The 20,976-nt window shown below is 37.2% G+C and overlaps 1 long non-coding RNA gene across 3 annotated transcripts in view; it reads left to right on the top strand.

The window, feature by feature from the left end:
• Positions 1-19,408, top strand: part of LOC141500067 (uncharacterized) — a 42,620-nt gene extending 23,212 nt beyond the window's left edge. For 2 of the 3 annotated variants that reach the window (XR_012471829.1, XR_012471830.1), the window contains 4 exons: positions 1-135; positions 1,163-1,307; positions 13,941-14,588; positions 18,864-19,408. This is a non-coding gene — a long non-coding RNA (uncharacterized LOC141500067). Of the gene's footprint in view, positions 136-1,162; positions 1,308-5,846; positions 6,448-13,940; positions 14,589-18,863 lie in introns of those variants that run through there. The other variant, XR_012471831.1, reaches the window with a different exon arrangement.
• The last annotated feature ends 1,568 nt before the right edge of the window (positions 19,409-20,976 follow it).

Here is a 20,976-nt window from a genome sequence, read left to right as displayed (position 1 = left end):
CATCTTCACGTAAACCCCCTTGGCTGTAGCATCTCTGTTGTGTGGGCTGAGTTTTTAGGATCAGCGCCTCTCCATTATCTTATTCTTTTCTCTGCTGACAAGGACCATACTTCTTGAAAATTCTTCTTCCCTTGGGTAATTGTCTCAATATCCATGTTTGTTTGAAGTATCCTAATATAACTTGGGGGGGGGTATCTTTTTCACACCTACAAGGGTCTCCTCCATTTTACAAAATGTTTACATATTTAAATGCTCCCTGTTTATAAAAGTCTCCAAATTGATAAAATCATCCAAAACTTAGCTACTTAAAACATCAAAAGACAGTTTATCCCTTCCTTACTCAATCAGAGATATGGTTGTACTTAAAAGAGATCAGGGAGTAAAATATCTCATTAATGTGAGTGATTGTTCCATACCTTCCATGACAAAATCAACTGAGCAGGGGGTAAGAGATGACATGAAACTACATTCTCCCCTCCCTTCTAATTTCAGAGATGTGTATAAATTCCTAGAGTCATAGATTGAAATGGTTAGGCCCTTCTAAAGTCCCAAAAATCCACTTGAGAGGTCATCTGTCTTGCTCTCTCTGACTCTCAGTTGATCAGGAGTCCTTTGTATAGTTACCCTTATAGTAGCCTGTTGCCCTAACTTCACAGTTTTTCAAACCAGTTCAGGTAAAGTCTCTAGAATTTTTCAGTCTTTGGATACCTAGTTCTCTAGTATAAAAGGAAGGCAAAAAATCCTTCAGATTTCTTCTCCCCAGTTTATACTACTTTCTCCCTATAGACTCTTCTTTCATTGGATCCTCTGGTTCTCCCTTTATCTGGCTCTGCCTATTACCATGCATATTCCTGGGGGACAATCTCTTTATTTCCTACCCAGGATTCAAACTGAAGGTGGAGAAAATATACCAACATTGGATCTATATGAAACCACTAATATCCTTCTCTAACTTTTCACTTACTGAATGAGGTAGCAGAACCAAACCCCTCCAGAATTTGTCCTGGAGCTCAGGATCTCTCCCATATGTACTGATCCCAGATTTCCCCAGGCAGCAGTGTATTTGGAGGCAGGGCAAGGTTGCTTAATAGACCAAGAGGCTAATTTGGCCAGGAAGAAGTCACTTTCATCATTCAGTTTCCTCCTTATCTCTCCTCTACAGCTAGAAGAGAGTTTGTTCACTGGTGTACCCCCAAAGAAGGTGGAGGGAATTAAAGGCAACATCCTCAGTAACCTTCAGGATGAGAATGGACAACTTGTGGAGCAATTGTCAGGGCCATTTCTCTATTTCCTAGGAGCATTGAATGGTAAGAAAGATTGGGTTAGGGGAATTCAGGATAGACCCCAGGATAGTAACTCTCAAAAAACAACACTATTTTATCTTCTATATGATTAAGGTTTTCTTAAAAAAAACAAATACCCCAAACTCACAAATCTTTACACATATCATTGCCAAAGCTCATTCCTATATTTCCTAGTCAGCCACTTCTCCTCATATGGTACTGATTCTCCTTTGAAATTCCATCATCAATGAGAAAAATGTTTGTCTCTCCTCAAATCCTTTCTTCCTCTATTCCCTAGGGACAGGAAACCTTAGGACCATTTCCTAACCTAACCCTAACCCGGGTTAGGGTTAGGTAGGGTTAGGGTTCGGATTCCTAATTGGGAATGAGTCACAGTATTTCCCCAATAGTTCTCAGCCCTTTCTCATTGATCCTACATGGTTCCTCATCAATTCCTAAAGAGGTACTAATAGATCTGTATATGTAGTCCTAATCTCTCTTCTGAACTCTACTCCCCCAACATCAACCTCCAATTGGATATCCCACAGATACCTCAAACACATTAAGTCAGAATCTAAATTTCTCTTTCACCCCAAAACCCAGCCCCTCTTCCTAATTTCCCAATTTTCTTAAGGACAACACAATTTTTTCTACTCATCTAGGTTTGTAACTTTGTTGTCACCCTTGAATAATTCCCTCTTTCTCCCCCCCCATATTAAATCACTTAATAAATATGGTAGGTTCTAGTTTACAATATCTTCCATCCTTCTCCCTCTCACAGTATCTCATAGTCATCTTTCTCACCATTAAATTACCATCTTAGTTCCATCACTTCTTACCTGAACCACCTCAATAGCTATGTAATGCTATCACCGACTCAAATATTCCACTTTTCCATTCCATCCTTCACACAGCTTCTAAAGTGATCAAGTCATTCCCTAATCAATAGATTCCATGGCTCCCTATAATTTCTAAGATCAAGTATAAAGTCCTCTGACTTTCAAAGTTCTTCAAAGCTCTAGTTTACCTTTAAATCTTAGTACTTGTTCCTTCCCTTAATATCTTCTACAATCCAACCAAGTTCTGCTTCTTACTGTTCTTATGTATCACTCCATCCATTTTTATAATTTTATCATTATATTGACTGTCTCTATGCTTGGAAGTCTTCTTCCTTACCTTCACTTCTTAGAATACTTAGTGTCCTTCCTACAAGACAAAGTTCATAGACCAGCTTCTAAATGAAGCCATTCTTGATCCTTATGCTTGGTAGAGTCTTCCCCAACAACATTGCCGTGTATCCCCATCCCAGTGCTTTTTATGTTCATATCTATAGATGTGCTTTTGTCTCCCATCCTCCACAAACTTTATTAGAATGTGAATATTTTTATGGCATGATATCTTTGTATCCCATGCAACTAGCAAAGTTCCCAGCATAGTCACTGATTAATGCACACTTATAAACCGATATCCTGGGCTCTCCCCAAGTACTATTTCTTCAATGCTTAACTTGAGTTATTTAGGAGGAGTTCATATAGCAGTCTCACAATTTGTCTGACTGGATTCAATATAAATTTAAATTATTTAATCTCAAATGAAAGACATCTAGGTGTCTCATTGGAAGGAATGTTGGGCCCAGAATCAAGAAGCCCTGAATTCAAATCCAGTCTCAGACATTCAATAATTGTATAATCTTGGAATAACCATATAACCACTGATTTCCATAATCCATTGGAGAAGAAAATGGCAAACCACTCCAATATCTATGCCAAAAAAACCCCAATCAAACCATATGGTGTCATGAAGTATTGGACACTACTAAATGACTGAACAACCAAAATTTTAAATGGGCCCTCATTTCTGCCAGGAAATCATTTTACTCTTTTTCCCCTTTTCCTCAGCAGCTATTCCAGAACCTCTCTTCTCTCTCTTCCAGACTTCCATACTATTTCTTACCCTTTCCCTCTCTGAAAATGATCTTTCCTTATGATTCTCTAAGAGATTAGAGGCAATTTTCCAGTTTCATCATCTTCTCTTTCTACATCTCCAGACTACTTGTCTTCATTTGCCATTTTTCCCTGCTCTTTTTCCAATCTCCATTGAAGAACAAGGGCCAAACCTTATCTTTGTGGATGATATACCTTCCTTTCTCCTTTGACAGAATGCATCCACAATCATCCCCTCTCTTCTTTTAATATTCAACTCTTTATCCATTCAGGTTCCATCCTTTCTACCTAGAAGCATACACAGATAATCCCCATTTTTTGAAATTTCTATTATCCCTATCTAGCTTTAAAGCCTGTATCTCTCCTGCATCATGGACAAATACTCTATAAAAAGCTATAGCCATACCTTGCCTTCACTTTCTGTTTCTTGCATTCTGGCTTCTACATTGATCACACCTGAAATAGTTCAGTTAAAAGTTTCCCATGATTTCTTAATTGTCTAATGCAGTGATATTTTCTCAGATTTCATGCTTTTAGATTTCTGCAGTCCTTGACACTATTAACCATCATCTTCTCCTATATACACTCTCCTCTTTGAGTTTTCATGACATTACTGTTTTGTTTCTCCTCCTCCCTATCTTATTGCCTCCTATGAATCCATCTCTATACTGATGACTCCCATATCCCTATGTCAAACCCTTGTCTGGAATTTCACACCAGATAAGTAATCAAAGATGAAAATAAATGCTAATTCTGTGCCAGACAGTGTGCTAAACCCTGAGGATACAGAAAGAGGCAAAATCTTACTCCCTGCCCTCAAGAAGCTCACAATCTAATAGGGTGACAATAAGCAAACAGATATATACAAACAAGTTTTAATTAACAGAGGGTTTGTGAAAGTTTCCTGTATAACATGAGGATTTTAGTTTGAATTTCTAAGGAACCAGGGAAGTAGATGGAGATGAGGAAGGAGAGTATTCCAAGCATGGAGTAAAGTCAGAGAAAATGCCCAGAGTCAAGAGATGGAGGGTCTTGTATGTGAAGCAAGGAGACCAGTGTGACTGGATCAGAGAGAACTAAGAGGTAGAAATAAGGTAGAAGAAGCCTGGAGAGGCAGTTTTAAAGATGGGTTATGAAAGACTTTCAATGCCAGAGAGGATTATGTATTTGAGCCTGGTTGTCATGGGGAACCCCTGGAGTTTATTGAGCAGGGAGATGATACTGAATGCAGGTAACAGCTGAATGGAGAATGGATTAGAATAGGAAGAGGTCTGAGGCAAGCAGACTTAACTGCAATCTGATGGAGTAGTCCAAGAGTAAGGTGATGAGGGTCTGTAAAAGAGTGGTGGCCATACAAGAGGAGAGGAGATATTGAACAGGTCTTATAAAGGTCATATCATTTGGACATTAGAAAATCATGATATCCCAGAGAATTTAGTTTCTTTCTCCCCAAACTATCATTCTTCCTAAATTTGCTTTTTTCCCCAGGGTTCCCATCATCCTTTTATAATCCAGGTTCAAAACCTGAAAATCAGGGGGCAGCTAGGTAGTGCAGTGGATAAGAGCACCAACCCTGGATTCAGGAGGACCTGAGTTCAAATCCGACCTCAAACACTTAATAATTACCTAGCTGTGTGGCCTTGGGCAAGCTGAGTAAAGACCAAGACTGATTTTGAACTCAGATCTTTCTGACTCCAGGTCCATTGTTCCATGCACTATATCACCTGGTTGCTTTTTAAGCTCCTCCTTTAAGTATTTTAAAGTCCTTTGACAATTGCCTTCAGTGATTTTTCCAGGCTTATTATGTACTATTGAGTTTGTTTTTCCACTCTACATTCTTGTCCCTTCTTGTATACATCATTTCTTCTGTCTCCATGACTTTACAAAGCCTAGAAAGCACTCATCTTTTCAATTCCTTTTCTTGGATTCCCTAGCTTCCTTCAGAGTTGGGATCCAGTCCTACCTCCTACATGAAGCCTTCCCTGATTCCCCACCACTATTTATCTCCCTGCAAATGACTTTATATTTACCTTCTATATCCTCTGTATATAGACTTAACTATGTATGTGCTCTCAAATAGCATATGTTGTGTGAGAGACATGCTCAAACAATATAAAATGATTAAGATTAGAGACCATTCCCTTCTTGTCTTGCTATCGCCAGTTCCTAGCAGACTCTAACCCTTAGCAAGGGGTCATTTAAGAAAGAATTGACTGATTGATTATTTTCTGTAGCCCTGAGTGACATCCAACATCAGCTCCTGATCCAGTTGCTAAAGAAAAGGGACAAGGTCATCGTGATGGTGGAAGTAAAAGTGATAAGAAAAGTTGCTAGTTTCCAAAAATGAGCTGGGCAACCACAACTTCTCAGAAGCCTTGGAATGTGCAGTCTAGAGAATGAATGAGAAATGGGGGAAAGGGAGCAATCAGAAAAGGGATAATTTCAGACCTGTCCCTTTCTCTATTCTGCTGCCCAGAACTCAATGGGATGATTATTCACCTTAGAGGATGCCTTGCCTATTATGCAGCCACCCCAAGGGTACAGTCTAGCAATTCTCTCAGGACATTGCTTGTCCTCTTCCTTAGAGACCCTGAGTTCAATCTCATCCTATTTCTCTTAGGTGAAGTACATTCTGGAGATGAACTTCAATCAGAATGAGAAGAGTACTTTCTCATTCTCTTTAGAGGCCAAGTCCTTTATCCAGAAGTATGATGAGAAGTTGACCTTCACATGTGGCTTGTTAGAAGTGTGTGGACTGGGTCTCTCAGGAGATAAACCCCAAATTACCTGGAACCCCAGTGCTCTGCACACCCTTTGTGCTCTATATGGGAGTCTGATGATGATGTTCAGTTTACTTGAAGCCTGCTGACCTAACCTCCACTTTCCCCACCCATTTGGTATGTCAGAATATTGGGAAGCATTCTATTTTCTGGAGCTAAGGATCGGCAAGCAAGTTGTGTCCTTAGCTTGGCATAGCAACAAACCTTTGCCTTCACAGTAACAGCAATTTTGTGTGATGATCAACTGTGATTGACTAGCTCTTCTCAGAAATACTGTGATCAAAGATAATTCTAAAAGACTTCTGATTGAAAATTCCATCTGCATACGAGGAAAAACTGTGGAGTCTGAATGCAGATCAAAGCAATACAAATTTTACTTCTTAAAAAATTTGTTTTATTGTTTTTGTTTTATTGTGGTTTTCTCTTTTGTTCTCATTTGTCTTTCACAGCATGAATAATATGAAAATATGTATAATAAAATTGTGCATATATAGACTATGTCAGATCACTTTCTATCTTAGGGTCGGTAGAGGGAAGATTGGTGGGAGAAAACATTACAAAAATGGATGTTGTTCCTTCCAAATTAAATTTCTTATTCAATGCCATATCAATCAAACCACCAAAAATATTTTATAGAGCTAGAAAAAAATAATAACAAAATTCATCTGTACAACAAAATTCCAAGGACATCAAGTGTTTTAATGAAAAATATGCAAATAAAGAGGGTCTAGATGTACCATATCTAAAACTATACTAACAATCATCAAAACTATTTGGTACTGGCAAAGAAACAGAGTAGAGGATCAGTAGATTAGATTAGGTACAAAAGAAATAATAGTAAATAACTATAGTAATTTACTGTTTGATAAACTCAAAGATCCCAGATTTTGGGATAAGAACTCATTATCTGACAAAAATTGAGTATGGTGAAAACTAGGCATAGACCCACATCTCACACCCTATACCAAAATAAGATCAAGATGGGTACAGAATTTAGACATAAAGGGTGATTATCATAGACCAATTAAGAAAACAAAAAATACTCTATCTATTGGATCTGTGGAGTGATGAGAAGTTTATGAACAAACAAGAGAGAGGATATTATAAATCACAAAATAAGTGATTTTGACTATATTAAATTAAAAAGGCTTTGCACAATAAATTCAATGTAGCCATGATTAAAAGGAATGCAGATAATTAGGAAACAATTTTCATACCTAGTGATTCTGCTAAAGGATTTATTTCTAATATATATATATATATATATATATATATATATACATAAAACTGAGTCAAATTTATAAGCTTATGTCATTCTCCAATTAATAAATGGTCAAAGGATATGAGCGAGTAGTTTTCAGATGAAAAAATTAAAACTATTTATAGACATATAAAAATACTCCAAATCATTATTGAGTAGAGAAATACAAATTAAAACAACTCTGACGTACCACCTCACACCTATCAGATTAATTAAGAAGACAAAAAAGGACAATGTTGTAGAGGATATAGAGAAATCAGGATGCAATGCACTATTTGTGGAGTTGTAAAATGATCCAATCATTCTGAAGAGCAATTTGGAAGAAGGGGCAATAAAACTGTGCATACCCCTTGGTCCAAGGTATATTCCAAAGAGATCATAAAAAAATGGGAAAAGTCCCACATATTCAAAAATATTTATAGCAACTCTTTCTGCAGTGGCAAAGAATTGGATATTGAGGAGATACCCATCAATTTGGGAATGGTTGACAAGTTATGGTATATGAATCTGATGGAGTATTATTACTGTTCTCTAAGAAATCATGAAAGGCCAGACATTTGAGAAGCATGGAAGATTTGCATGAACTGATGCTGAGTGAAGTGAGCAGAATCAGATATCATTGTACACATTAACAACTTTGTTGCTTTTACTTACAGTATTGCTGTTATTATATAAATTGGTTCCTTGTTCATGCTTGGTTTAATTCATATAAGTCTTCCCAGGTTTCTTTAGAACTATCCCTTTCATAATTTCTTTTTTTAAAATGCTATTTTATTTTATTTTTCCAAATACATGCAAAGATAGTTTTCAACAGTCATCTTTTGGTAAGTTTTCGAGTTCCACATTTTTCTATCACCCTCCCTTGCCTCCCTCCTCCCTATGACAGCAAACAATCTGATATAGGTTTTACATATACAATCATGTTTAACATATTTCCATATTAGTCTTGTTGCCTTTCATCATTTCTTAGGACAAAATAGCATTCCATAATATTCATATACCATCATTTATTCAGGGATTCCTCAAATGATGGGCACCCCATTCCCTTAGTTTCCAGGTTTTTTACTCTTATAAAAAAAGAGCTGTGCTAAATGATTTCATATAAAAGGGTTCTATTCAGCTTTCTAAAATATCTTTGGAGCATTACAGACCAAAAAGCTGTAATCTTAGATAGTGCTAATATACCAAATATTGTTATTGACAATACTTATCAAAGTTAATTTATAGATTGAATGCTTCATTCCTTATAAACTGAAAGTGAGACTGGGATGTCAGAAAGACAGCTTCCCCACTGAAACAATCTTAGCTTTCCTAATTTGTGATTGACCTACCAAGTATTCTGGTCTGAGCTCATTCATCTACTTTGCCATTTCAAACCTATCCTAAATCAATCAGGAAGTTTACTGATTATTATTAGTGGGTTCCTCTGAACTTACTTAACTAATAGGCTGTCTCTATTTCCCTTTCAGGGCAGCCTAGAGTATAAGCCCAACCACATAAGAGTTATTCATTCAAAACCACATCTAACATAGCAAAATATTTACATCTAAAAGTGGTCTTTTTCGGTAGTACAGCTTTTTCAGGAATGTCCAATGATTCACAACCCCATTTAGGGTTTCCTAGGCAAAAATAGTAGAGTGATTAACCATATCCTTTTCCAGCTCATTTTTATACATGATGAAATTGAGGCAAACAGGGTCAAGAGAGCTAGTGTGTGAGGCTAGATTTGAATTCAGCAAGAGGAGTCTTAGAGATCACTTAAATTTCCAGAACAAATCTGGAATACTGTGTTCAGTTCTGGGAGCAGCATTTCAAAGACACAGCTACATATAGGCTCTAAGATAGGGCCAACCTTGATTGGTGATAAAGAAATAATTGTATATGTATAAGCTATGTATCTGATTGCTTTCCATCTCAGGGAGAGGGAAAGAGAAGCTAAATCACTACTTGTTGGGAAGATTAGAGAAGGGGAATCCTCCCAACAAGAGAATTTTGCCATTCTCCATGACTTAGAGAGAGACCCTCAATCTTCTTTCTAGCTGCTTCTGACATTCACCTTCTCCCAAGAAGTAATCATAAATCTCCTCTTTGTGCTTAGGTGCTCCTGACTGAATAAGCAAGTTATGGTCCCACACATTTAACTTAAAGTGAGTGATCAGATAATGTGATACTCCTAGAAGGTGAGACTAATCATTCCAAATGACCTCAGATGAGTTGTAGTGACTCAGAAAGAGGGTTCTGATAAACAAAAGGACCTTCATCCCATCTTAATGATTATTTACAAAATATCAATGAAATTGAGACAGAAATTTTATGAGAGATTGAGGTGCCAGAGAAATGGAAATGATAAGGGAACATTCCTTGAGAGTCAATGACATAGCTCTCCAAAAAACCTAGGGAAGAATCTACACTGTGCCTAAAGAGTATTATTTCATAACTATCTCACAAAGGGGAAAAAAGAATGTCTAGCAACTGGAAACTGGGACATACTCCTTTGTCACATGTACTCCCTAAACCTGAGCCCCCTTTCCCCAGATTTCTGTATGTATTTATGGGAGAGTTTGTCATAGATTTTTGGGGGGATGAATTATCAACTATTTTACCTTATAAACATCCTTTCCTAAAATCCCTCTGAGTCAAGCTGATTAAATAGTTGTCAATTGATAATCATGGCAGGCAATATACTCAGGGGCACAAGTGAGTTTTGACTAGAAAGCAATAAACACACCCATCATCCTCTACACCTCTAAAACCCTGTGAAGACACAGTAGTTGAGTTCTGGAGCTTGTGTGAGATAAAAATCCACTTAAAAAATCTAGAGACTTCTCTGAGCAAAAAAGAAAGTTTATTTTGGCTTTTCTCAAGAAAAGGGAATACTCCAAGTCTCACAAAGGCAGTGAAGATCAAGGAGCTGCCCTGAGGTGACAGTCAAGCAAGATTATATGACTTAGCATGGTTCCCCCCCCCCCCAGCCCCCTCTCTGCCAACCTGATTGGTTAAGGTTTTCAGAGTTACAATCTTTACTTGAAAAATCTACCTGGTAACAAAGAAAGGGATAAAATGTTTTCATAGCATATTACCTTACCATCCAGATGGTAAGGATATCAGAAGATTTCTAATGGCCTTTTGTTGTCTACCTAAATGAAATAATATCTGAGTATACAAGGTCTTCTAAGAAACTCTTCTATCTTCTTAGTTTAGTACTTATCATCAAACAAGAGAAGGCAGTTACTGTTCTCCCAGTCTATCGTCAAATAGGTGGCTAACTAAGAATGCAAGGTCTCTTTTCTGGAAGTATCCCACTATTTCCCTCAGAATCAGGAGGGTGTCTGACTGGGAATGCAAGGTCTCTCTCCCTCTCTCTTCTAAGAATAGTCTAAGAGTAATAGTCTTTGTTTTAATGATTTTTAACCCTGAGAGGACTTCACTAGGAATATTAACTCTTAAGAGGGAATATTCCACTCAAGTTCAATTCATTAGGGTGAATAGAGACTGAAAAAGTTGGAAAAGCTTGTGATTACATCTTGCTCCCTTTGCTTCCTATCTATATTTTCATGTAGTTGTTACCAAGTAACAATTGCACCAGGAGGTTACCTTTGTGCTCCCTTCCACCTAGAAGCAAAGACCATAGTTCCAGTGAGTTAGTTATTAAAAAAATAAAATTGCACAATAAGAGAGAAGAGCCCTGAGAAGCCGCTACTACACTTTGATTGCAAAAGGGAATTTCCAAAGAAGTCAATATGCTGACTCACTCTGGGCTTTAATAAAGGTTTGGATAGTAAATACAATCGAAATAATGACAAGTGAGACAAAAAACCAGAATTATATATCAGTTCAAAGGGAAGTTAATTCTATCAACAACATAACAGAGAAATGACCATTCAATCCAAGTGCCTGTTTCCATCAGATACTTGTCAAATTGATTTTTGTAATTCAAGGGTAATACTTTACAATACATATGTCTGCATTTGCATGTGCTGCCAAGAATGTGATATTAAGGGTCACTGACCAGTAGGGGGATTAATTCAGCTCATGAGAGAAATGCAAGTTGTATACAGGCAGGGTTGTTAGCAGGGCAATCTAGCAGATCTGTTTTTTGTCCAAAGAGTCGGAATATTTAAAGATTAAAAACATCATTTACATACAAGAAAAATAAGTGAAAATATCCCAGGCTCTGCTCAAGGTTGAGACCCTTAGCTCATCTTTTTCCCAGGAAAACTAGATGTGTCTTTATCAGGCAGGCAGTTTTGATAAAACAGAGGTCTGTGGAAAATTTCTGCAGAAGGCTCACTGAGGTCAGAGCACATCAGGCTGACTTCTTCCCAAATTCCTCCTGCTAGTCTCAACACTTCACTCTTTTTTTGTTTACATAATAAACTCGCAGTTGCCTGACATTTTGTTCAACCTGGGTTACATGATTCTGGACTCTTTTTTTAGGGTTTTTTTTGCAAGGCAAACGGGGTTAAGTGGCTTGCCCAAGGCCACACAGCTAGGTAATCATTAAGTGTCTTAGGCCAGATTTGAACCCAGGTACTCCTGACTCCAGGGCTGGTGCTTTATCCACTGCGCCACCTAGCCCCTGATTCTGGACTCTTTTGATGACATATATAGTAGCTTTGGTTACAGAATAAAATACTTTGATTAAGCCTGGCAAGCAGCAAAGGAGAAATACCAAGAGAATCAATATTAGATACAATTGAATAATATTGCCCAAAGAGGGTCAGATATTGAAACCACTCAATTATCTTTTCAGCTGTCTTCTCAGGAGTTAAATCTCACTGGGAGGCTTCCAGAATGTCTTTAGCCAATTTATACAAACCAAAAGACACAGCAAAATTCCCAAACAGTCCATTAAGGTGATTCCTAACATTTTCCCACTTCCACTGAGTATCATTATATTCCAAGCTGGTCACACAAATTTGCATGTAGCGATAATCACAACTGAGTATCTACTCTACCATATCCCATTCATCTCCTATAGAAATTGCAGTCTTCTTCAAATCCTCTAACATTTGCAAAAACTGCTTATCAATATCTGCCTGTTTCTGGAAATCCAAACTTACATTTTTACTGAGTTCCTCTAAATAAAATGTCTGAACTACCTCATTTTGAACATTAGGGACATAGCAAATGATACAGAGAAAGCTATAAGGGATACAAGCATAATAACACCAACGACAAAACAACTAATATATCTCTTAAACCTTCCAGATGGGAGGTTCTCCTGTCATTGAATTAATTCACCAAAAACATGATCAACTGGATTTGTACCATCCTTTGGTTTTAACTGGCATTAGGGCATAAGTAGGTCTGGTAATAATAAACACATGACCTGCTAACAAATAAGAAATACAGTTGGTGACATTACATTCTATGCATCTGACCTTGTAGCCAGTTGTACTTATGCTATTAGAAGACTGAACATACACTGATTCATTTTTGCCAACCATAAAAGTATATGGTTCCTGAATTCAAAAGGTTAAATTTACTTCTTCATGCCCCCCACCTCCCACCCCTAGATGCTTCAGATCCTAGTGTAACCTGATCCATGGCTGCTAGGATCTTCCAAGCCTGTTGAACTGATAGCCCTTCAGGTAGTATCCACGTGGGTATAGGATAGCTTTGATAAGTGGGAAAAGCTGTTAAGTCATTGTGCCAACTTTGAATTAGTATATCTGGGGCAATATAACAGGTTCTTACTCCTGTTTTATAGTCCACAAAAGGAGGGTCAGAGAAGCATGAATCCCAAAACCCAACAGTACACTGTCTTTGAGGTATCCCTCATTAAGGAAGATTTTTGTTGCAGTTTGAACCCAAAGTCCCATACATAGTGACACTGCAATTTTATAAATGAAAGAGTCGTGGATAGGTGATGTTTTTGTTACCATGGTAATGGAAACAAATGCATTCACAACCAAGTAGGAATAACTCATGTTGTATAGGGTTAGATAGCAAAGTTCCAGGGGAAATCATAAGCAATGGTGGTGCTAGGGTAAGTTCAGTAAAGTTAAAATGCTCTATCGGAGTCCTCTTTGCAAGCTGCCAAAGATGCAGCACTAGAATTACATCCTTAGAAGCTTTCCCTTGCCATTCCACTTCAGGGAACTTTTCTCCTCAAGTGATTATCTAACCCAAGGGGGATGCCCCACGAAGGTCCAATGTTGTTTTTCTGCATCTGATGATGCCCCTGAACTTATTTGTAACTGAGCCGTCACAGTGATCATTGCTAGCAGCATGCCCTCAACTTCTTTCTTTTGTCTTCTAATACTCTTTTTCTTTCTCTGTCAGCATTTCTATTTACTCTGCCTTTTGTTGGAGACAGTCAACGTCTTCGTTTTTTTCTGTGAGCCAGACATATTTTCCTTCATCTGTAATGACACAAACACACCCTTTCCCCTGGGTTAACAGTAAATGAGATCCTTTCCAGGATCCATCTTTTATATCCTTTCACATTACTTCATGAGTATTCTTAGGAGTATTTATAATGTTATCAATGGTATTTTTGTAACCAAAGTGTTTTTCAACTTGGGGTTTATTCTTATCATCCAAAGTCAAATAATTTAATGAATACAAAGCTTTACTTAGCCATATCCCTGCTGTCTACTTCCCAAAACTTCCCCTTTTTGTTTATGCAGGAATGTCTTTAAAGACCTAATTTTCCTCTCCATTATAGCCTGACGCATGGGATTATAAGAAATGCCTGTAATGTACTGTATGTGAAAGGAGCAACAAACATTTTGAACAGCTTAGAAGTATAAGTTGGCCCATTATCAGTTTTCAGCCCTCAGAGGATGCCAAGCATGACTGGTAGGTAAGAGGAACTGAGTAAGGCTACTGAGATGAATATGAAGGGGAAATGGGCTCAATTGGCTTGACTAGAATACAGTTTTCTTAGAACTGACTCCATGGGTACTTGCTGTCCTTGATGTCCACAGTATTCTGTCCAACTACCTCAAAGAGAGGTTGTGGTGAATTGGAGAGTCGCTGCAGAGCCATGAGTCAAAACCTGAGATTTGGGTTTGAGCCCTGGTTCTTCCACTTACTAGATGGGGAGAAATCATTTATCCGCTCTAAGCCTTGGTTTCCTCAGCTGTAAAATAGAAATGCTAAAGCTTGTGCTCCTGATTCTACATGTAGGTTATGCATCTTAAAGTGTGAGCTGTTGTGATTGGGAATGTATACATAAGGGTGGGGTCCTAGATGCCTTTACTTTATTCCATGTTGACCCCTTGCTGCACAACCAAATTTATTGCTAAGTTTAGCAAAAGGATCTCAAAGAAGTTCATTCCCAACAGTAGGAATCTGGGAAGGTTTACTGGAGGTATGGTCTTTTGAGTTTAGCTTTAATTAATGGAAAGGAATATAATAGGTTAAGAGAGTAAGGAAAAACATTTAGGGAATAGGGAGTAACAAAAAAAGACATGTTTAAAGAGCAGGAATTTTTTTGACCTATTGATATCTTTGTTTTTTACCACCTTCATAGCTAAATGTCTCTTCTCAGCTGTTATAATTACTCTAAACTAAGTTTTGTTTTTGCTTTTCTCACTTTTTAGTATTGCAACCATTGTATATATTCTTTTCTTGTTTGTGTTTATTTTGCATCAGTTAAATAAACCTTCCCATGTTTCTTTGACTTCTTCAGATTCTTTATTTCTCACAGTTATACATTCAGAGGGTCACAATTTGTTTAGGCATCTTTTTTTTTACCAGTTTGGGCCACTATAAAAAGCACTAGCATGAATATAAATTTCTCTCTTTAACCTCCTTAAGACAAACTTGCCTATCAATGGTACTTTATCCATTAAGATGGAACCAATTCATCTCCAAGTATATATGAGAAGGCTATCTTTCCATGATCACTATAGCATTGCTTATATTTATTTTTTGTAATCTTTGCCAATTTTCTAGATGTAAGCTGAAAGCTCAATTTTGTTTTGATTTGCCTTTATGAGGACAGTTTCAAACAGTCTAGTCTGAATGGAATATAAAGATAATGGACTGGTGTCATATGAAGCAAGGTAGGAAAGGTGGATGGGCATCAGATCGAAGGCAGATCTTGAATGTCAGACAGAGAAGTTAGAACTGTATTTAGGAGGCAATAGGTAGTCACTGAAGACTTTCAGTAAAGGAATGACATGACAAGATCAATAGATAAGAAATTTAGTCTGCCAGCAATATGAAGACCAGAGTAAGGAAGGGAGAGAATGGCCTATTTGAAGACAATGGAGTTAGTTCATGCAGGTGATATTTAGGGCCTGTAAGAGTGTGGTAGCAGTGGAGATAGATGGAAAAGGTCAATTAATCAACAGGAACTACTAGCTGATTAGACGTGAGAGTAGAGAGCCAGCAATGACTCCAAGATTATCATTAAACAGTGTTGATGCAGACAGAAATAGTAAAGTCAGGAAAGGATCTGGTTTACATTGAATGATCTGGTAGAGCTTGAGGTGTCAGTGGGACATCTGAGTGGAAATGTCCTATAAACATCTGAGACACAGTCCAGGGGAAAGTCTAGGGATTTAGACTGTGGGAAAGTAGTTTAATCTTTGGGCCTTAGTTTTCTTATTTAAAGGTAGCAAATGTGGGTAAGTATTTCATCTTTGGGCTTCAGTTTCCTTATTTAAAGGTAGCAAATTTGCTGAAAACCAGGAAGATGCTGCCCTCTCCTGGTTGTCCACTACAGATTCATTTAAACATTATTGCTCCTTCAGGCAAATAAATATTTTTAAAAAGGGTGTGCAATGTTTTTCATAAGGAAGATACAGAGGAGAAAAAAAATTGTCACTTTTGGGGCTGATTGTAGGACTAAAGATTTAGAGTAGGAAAAGAACTGAGGTATCATCTACTCTCATCCCTATATTGCATAGATGAATAAAAGGAAGTTCAGAGAACTTTTCTCTGAATCTAGCATACCATCCACTGCCACAGGTGTTAGATTCATTCTGGTTTGTGTATAGGAGGGAAACCTTCTCATCAAACTTTTGATCACCTGTCCCATATGCATGAAAGAGGGGGATACAATGATTTCATAAAATAATTTTATAGAATTCTATTGGAATGGGAACAGTTTCAAAATCTAACCAACTAATAGAACATCTCCTTATGAACTGAGAGCAAGCCTGGGATGACAGAATGAGAGGTTCCTCCTTATACTGATTTGTGATTGGTCCACTAGGTTCTCTGACCTGAGTTCATTCATATATGTTGTAATTCTAAATACATTCAGGAAAGTACCTGATTATTGCTCATTAGTTCTTGGTGATACACCTACTTTCCTGAATAAACCTCACATGGGTATTATATAAGGAAGATTTTGTATCAAATTTATGCAAGAATTCTGTTGTGGAATTCTTTTAGAAATCCTTGCAAAAATGAGGTGTAAGTTTAAAACTTACTTCCTCTAAGCATATTAATTTGGAAGTTTGCAGCAATTAGGCTTGGCTGTTATTCTATGAGTTTAAGTGGAATCATTTCTATATAGAATTATTTCTAGTGATATAGATAATGACGAAAATATATTGAGCCAGTTTTAAAGGTCTGGTAAACTTTGTTATTATAATAAGATATGTTTTCTTTGGGTTAGAAAAAATAAACTCAGACACCTCTGTATTGTAAAACTCTTTTGACCAAAGGAAAGTAATACTTAGAAATTGTGGTACTTAAAGAATTATTTTGTTTTTAAAGCTTCTAGGATTTATTTATGATACTTAAAGCTAAGGTTAAATAAAAAAGAGATATTTATCATTTAAGTAGATAAGAAAGAGAAATATTTTTAGGAAAAATGTTTAAGTTTAGAAAAAAATGTAAAACTATTTTCTGTGATTTATAGATGGCCTACCAAATTTTCATCTGTAAGCTAATTTATAATAATAATAATTTGATATTAATAGCAATTAGATTCAGCATATTTGCCTCCAAATCCCCCATCAGTGAGATATTCAAGGTGTCCTCCCCAAACAAGGGGTTCAGTCCAATTCTGAAGAGGCCAGGAAATCTTGATTATATAAGTAGTTTAATAATCAAAGTGGGATACTAAAATAAGAGATGTCTAGGGTGGCAGCTATTTCAACATATTGGAATTTTTGTCGGACCTTTGTCCCAAGACTCTTGTGATAATTATAAAACTCAAACAAAGGAGGAGGAGTTATAGAGTTTACTGGTGCAAACTGGCTGAGATATAGGGGTTGCACTGGAGTTGGGTCCTAGATACCTGAGTGTCATATTAGTACTGTTTTCGCTAGAATTCTGGGCATGTGATGTCTTATATTTGTCACTGTTCTAGTGCCCCAGTCAGTGGACTTTCTTTTGATTTTTATTAATCTTTATTTACAATGTTCATATCAATTTACAATTGATATGAACTCCATATTTGTTACTAGTATTGTGGCTTTCACTGACAGAAACATTTTCTAGGAAACCCATGATATGCTTGATCTTTGCTACTAGAGACTTTTGCTGGGAGATCCACATCATGGCTTTCATTGTTTATGTATTCCACATTATTATTGGTTTCATCAATAGGGACCCCCACTTTGGGACACTGAAGTTTCTTGGAGTTTCATTCTTAAGTTTATTGAGACCTTGGACCATCCTTAAATAGGTGCTTTCAGAGAAACAGTCAACAGCCAAGCAGATTAACTAGTAATCTGGCTGTTTTGACATCAATCTGCTATCATAAGAGGGCCTAAGATAAGATTCAATTCTTTCATTTTTTTACACACATTTTTTCACACAGTTAAGCAATTATTAAGTGTCTGAGGTTGGATTTGAACTCAGGTCTTCCTGAATCCAGGGCTGTTGCTTTATCCACTGTACTACCTAGCTGCCCAAGATTCAATTCTTGAAGTATCTTATTCTTTCAGAATGATATGAACAAAATATGAAAGAGGTAATAAATCTATTAAGTTATGGGGTTAATGTTAGAACCTCTTTTGTTGTTTTTGCCCTAGAGAAATACGATTTTAGTAGAGAAATGTTACATTACTGAAAAGTAATAATCTATGAATAATCTTGTGTCACCCCAACTGGAAATCTTAATTTTTTTCTTATGCTTGGTTGTTTAATGTGGAATTATAAAATATGTAGATATGTATGAAAAATGCTTGAAAGTCACCTAAAGATGTTCTCAGTGTTTAAAAAGATTCAGAGAATAGTTTTCTATATTTATGTCTATTTAAACATAGTTAATAATTGAACAGTTTGTCTTTTATTAGGACAATCTAGAGGTTAACACAGGCTTAATTTATTTACTCTTTTAAGTTCAAATTCATGGAGTTAATCAAACTCTCTGTCATTTTAGAGGCCCTCCTATGAATGGTTCTCCCTTAATGATATCCCTCCTAAAATGTCTTTGACTTTATGGGAGACAAAGTTCCTTTTAGCTCAAGTCAAAGGCTTAGATATTCCAAACTTATGCAGAAACCATCTTCTGAGTTCAAAGAACCACTTAATATAGTATTAACTCCCCTAAGGCCCTGGCATGGTGATATCTAATTATGTTGTATCCTGGAGATGGCCTTGAGCAACAGCATAAATGAGAGGGATAGGAGAGGGAATTCCAAATATCTTACCTGCTGTATTGCTCCCTCTTGTATAGGAAAATGAAGACACCAGAGCCCTCAATCAATCAAGAACTATGGGATCAAGAAGAAACTCTGTATGTTTGTGACAGAAGCTGAAAAGACCCAGAAAGAAACCATTTTGAATAGTTCCAGAAATAACAATGGTTTTTTGAGGCTCAAAGTTACTGAGCTCTTTTGGGTCCAGGTTAGAATTCACATTTTGAATTGATGGGGGCAGTAACTAACTAACTAACTAACTAACTAAAACAAACAAATGAATGAATGAATAGATAAATAAGTAAATAAAAAAACTAGAGAGGCAGGGAAGATGTGTTATAAAGGACTTTGCCAAAAAGAGGGTTTTATATTTGATCCTGGTGATGATAGACATTCCCTGGAATTTATTGACCAGGCAAGTGACACCTGAATGGAGGTCACAAGGGTTTCACAGGATAAATTAGAGTGGGAAGACCTACCTGCAAGTTATTGCAGTAGTCGAAAGATGAGGTAATAAGGGTTTATATCAGGGGGTCTGTATTTGATAGATATTGTAAAGATGGTGTCATATGGACATCAGAAACTCATGATAATTGAATAATAGAATTCAATGCCTTTCTCTCCATATCTCTTTCTAACTTTGTCTTTTTTGTTGTTTTTTGCAAGGAAATGGGGTTAAGTGCCTTGCCCAAAGTTACATAGTTAGGTAATTATTAAGTGTTTGATATGGGATTTGAACTCAGGTCCTCCTGACTCCAGAACTGGTGCTCTATCCACTATGACACCTAGCTGCCCCACTTGGTTCTTTTTAAAAGGGATAACACCAGCTTTCTAGAATCCAGGTTCGAAACCTGAAAATAATTCCATAATCTTCCCTCACCTTCATCTAATCAGTTTTTCAAGTCTCCTGAATTCTCCCTATTTATTATTCATCTCCTTTTCACTACTCTCACAGCCATAACCCATCTTTAGACTCTCAGCACTGTTACAGAATCCTCTTTTTAAAAAGCATTTTAACATTTTGTTTTCCAATTATATACAATAGTAATATGTACCATCATTTTTTGCAAGGCTCTGAATTCTACAATTTTCCCCCCCTTCCTCCCTCCCCCCCACAGAAAGCTGTCTGATAGTCTCTACTTTGTTTCCATGTCATACATTGATGTAAATTGAATGTTATAAGAGTAAACATAAAAATAAACATAACCCCCCCCCCCGAAGAAGATGAGAAACCTTAAGAATAGAGAGAGAAAAAAAATTATACTTCAGTCTGTGTTCAGATTTCAATGACTCTGTCTCTGGGGTGAGTTGCTTTCTTTATCATAAGTCCACCAGAGAGGTTGATTCAATAGTTTTCCCTCAGTTGCTATTACTAGCTGTACCTCCACTCTATTTCTCCCCACTCTAATTTATTCTATTCTCTCTCTCTCCTTTCATCCTGGTTGTGTCCAAAAGTGTGTTGAATCTGAGTACCCTCTTCCTCGATATTCCCTCTCTTCTATCACCTATTCCCCCCTTCTCTCCCCCCATTCCCCCTCATCCTGTCCCTTTCCTCCCATCCTTCTCCAGGGCAAGATAGATTTCCTCACTTTATTAAGTGTGTATGCCATTTCCTCTCATGGCCATTTCCGATGAGCCATTCTCCCTTGCCTTCCCCCCCCCACTCCACTGAAAAAGCTTTTTCCTGACTCTTATGTGAAATCTCTCAGCTTCTTCTTCATCTCCTTTTCCTTCCTCCCAGTACTTTCCCCCATCACCTATTGACTCCATCCCTTTACCATACCACACCATTATATTCCATTCCTTCCTATGTCCTGTCTATATATGCTCCTTATAACAGCTCTTATAAATAAGAAAGTTCATATGAGTTATCAAATATCTTCTTCCTATGCAGGAATATAAACAATTCAACATCATCAAGTTCCTCATAGTTAGTCCTTAGTCCCTCTCTTCCACTCCCTCTATGGTTCACCAGAGTCCTGTACTTAGAGATCAAACTTTCTGTTCAGCTCTGGTTGTTTCATTAGGAAAGTTTGAAAGTCCCCTGCTTCATTGAAAATCCATCTTTTCTCCTGAAAAAGGAGGTTCGGTTTTGCTGGGTAGTTGATTCTCGGTCGTAAACCAAGATCTTTTGCCTTCTGGAATATCATA

The sequence above is a fragment of the Macrotis lagotis genome, chromosome X (genome assembly GCF_037893015.1).
Source record: "Macrotis lagotis isolate mMagLag1 chromosome X, bilby.v1.9.chrom.fasta, whole genome shotgun sequence".
Taxonomy (NCBI): Eukaryota; Metazoa; Chordata; class Mammalia; order Peramelemorphia; family Peramelidae; genus Macrotis; species Macrotis lagotis.
Note: the sequence above shows the minus strand (reverse complement) of the source record. Positions and strands in the feature narration are given on the sequence as shown.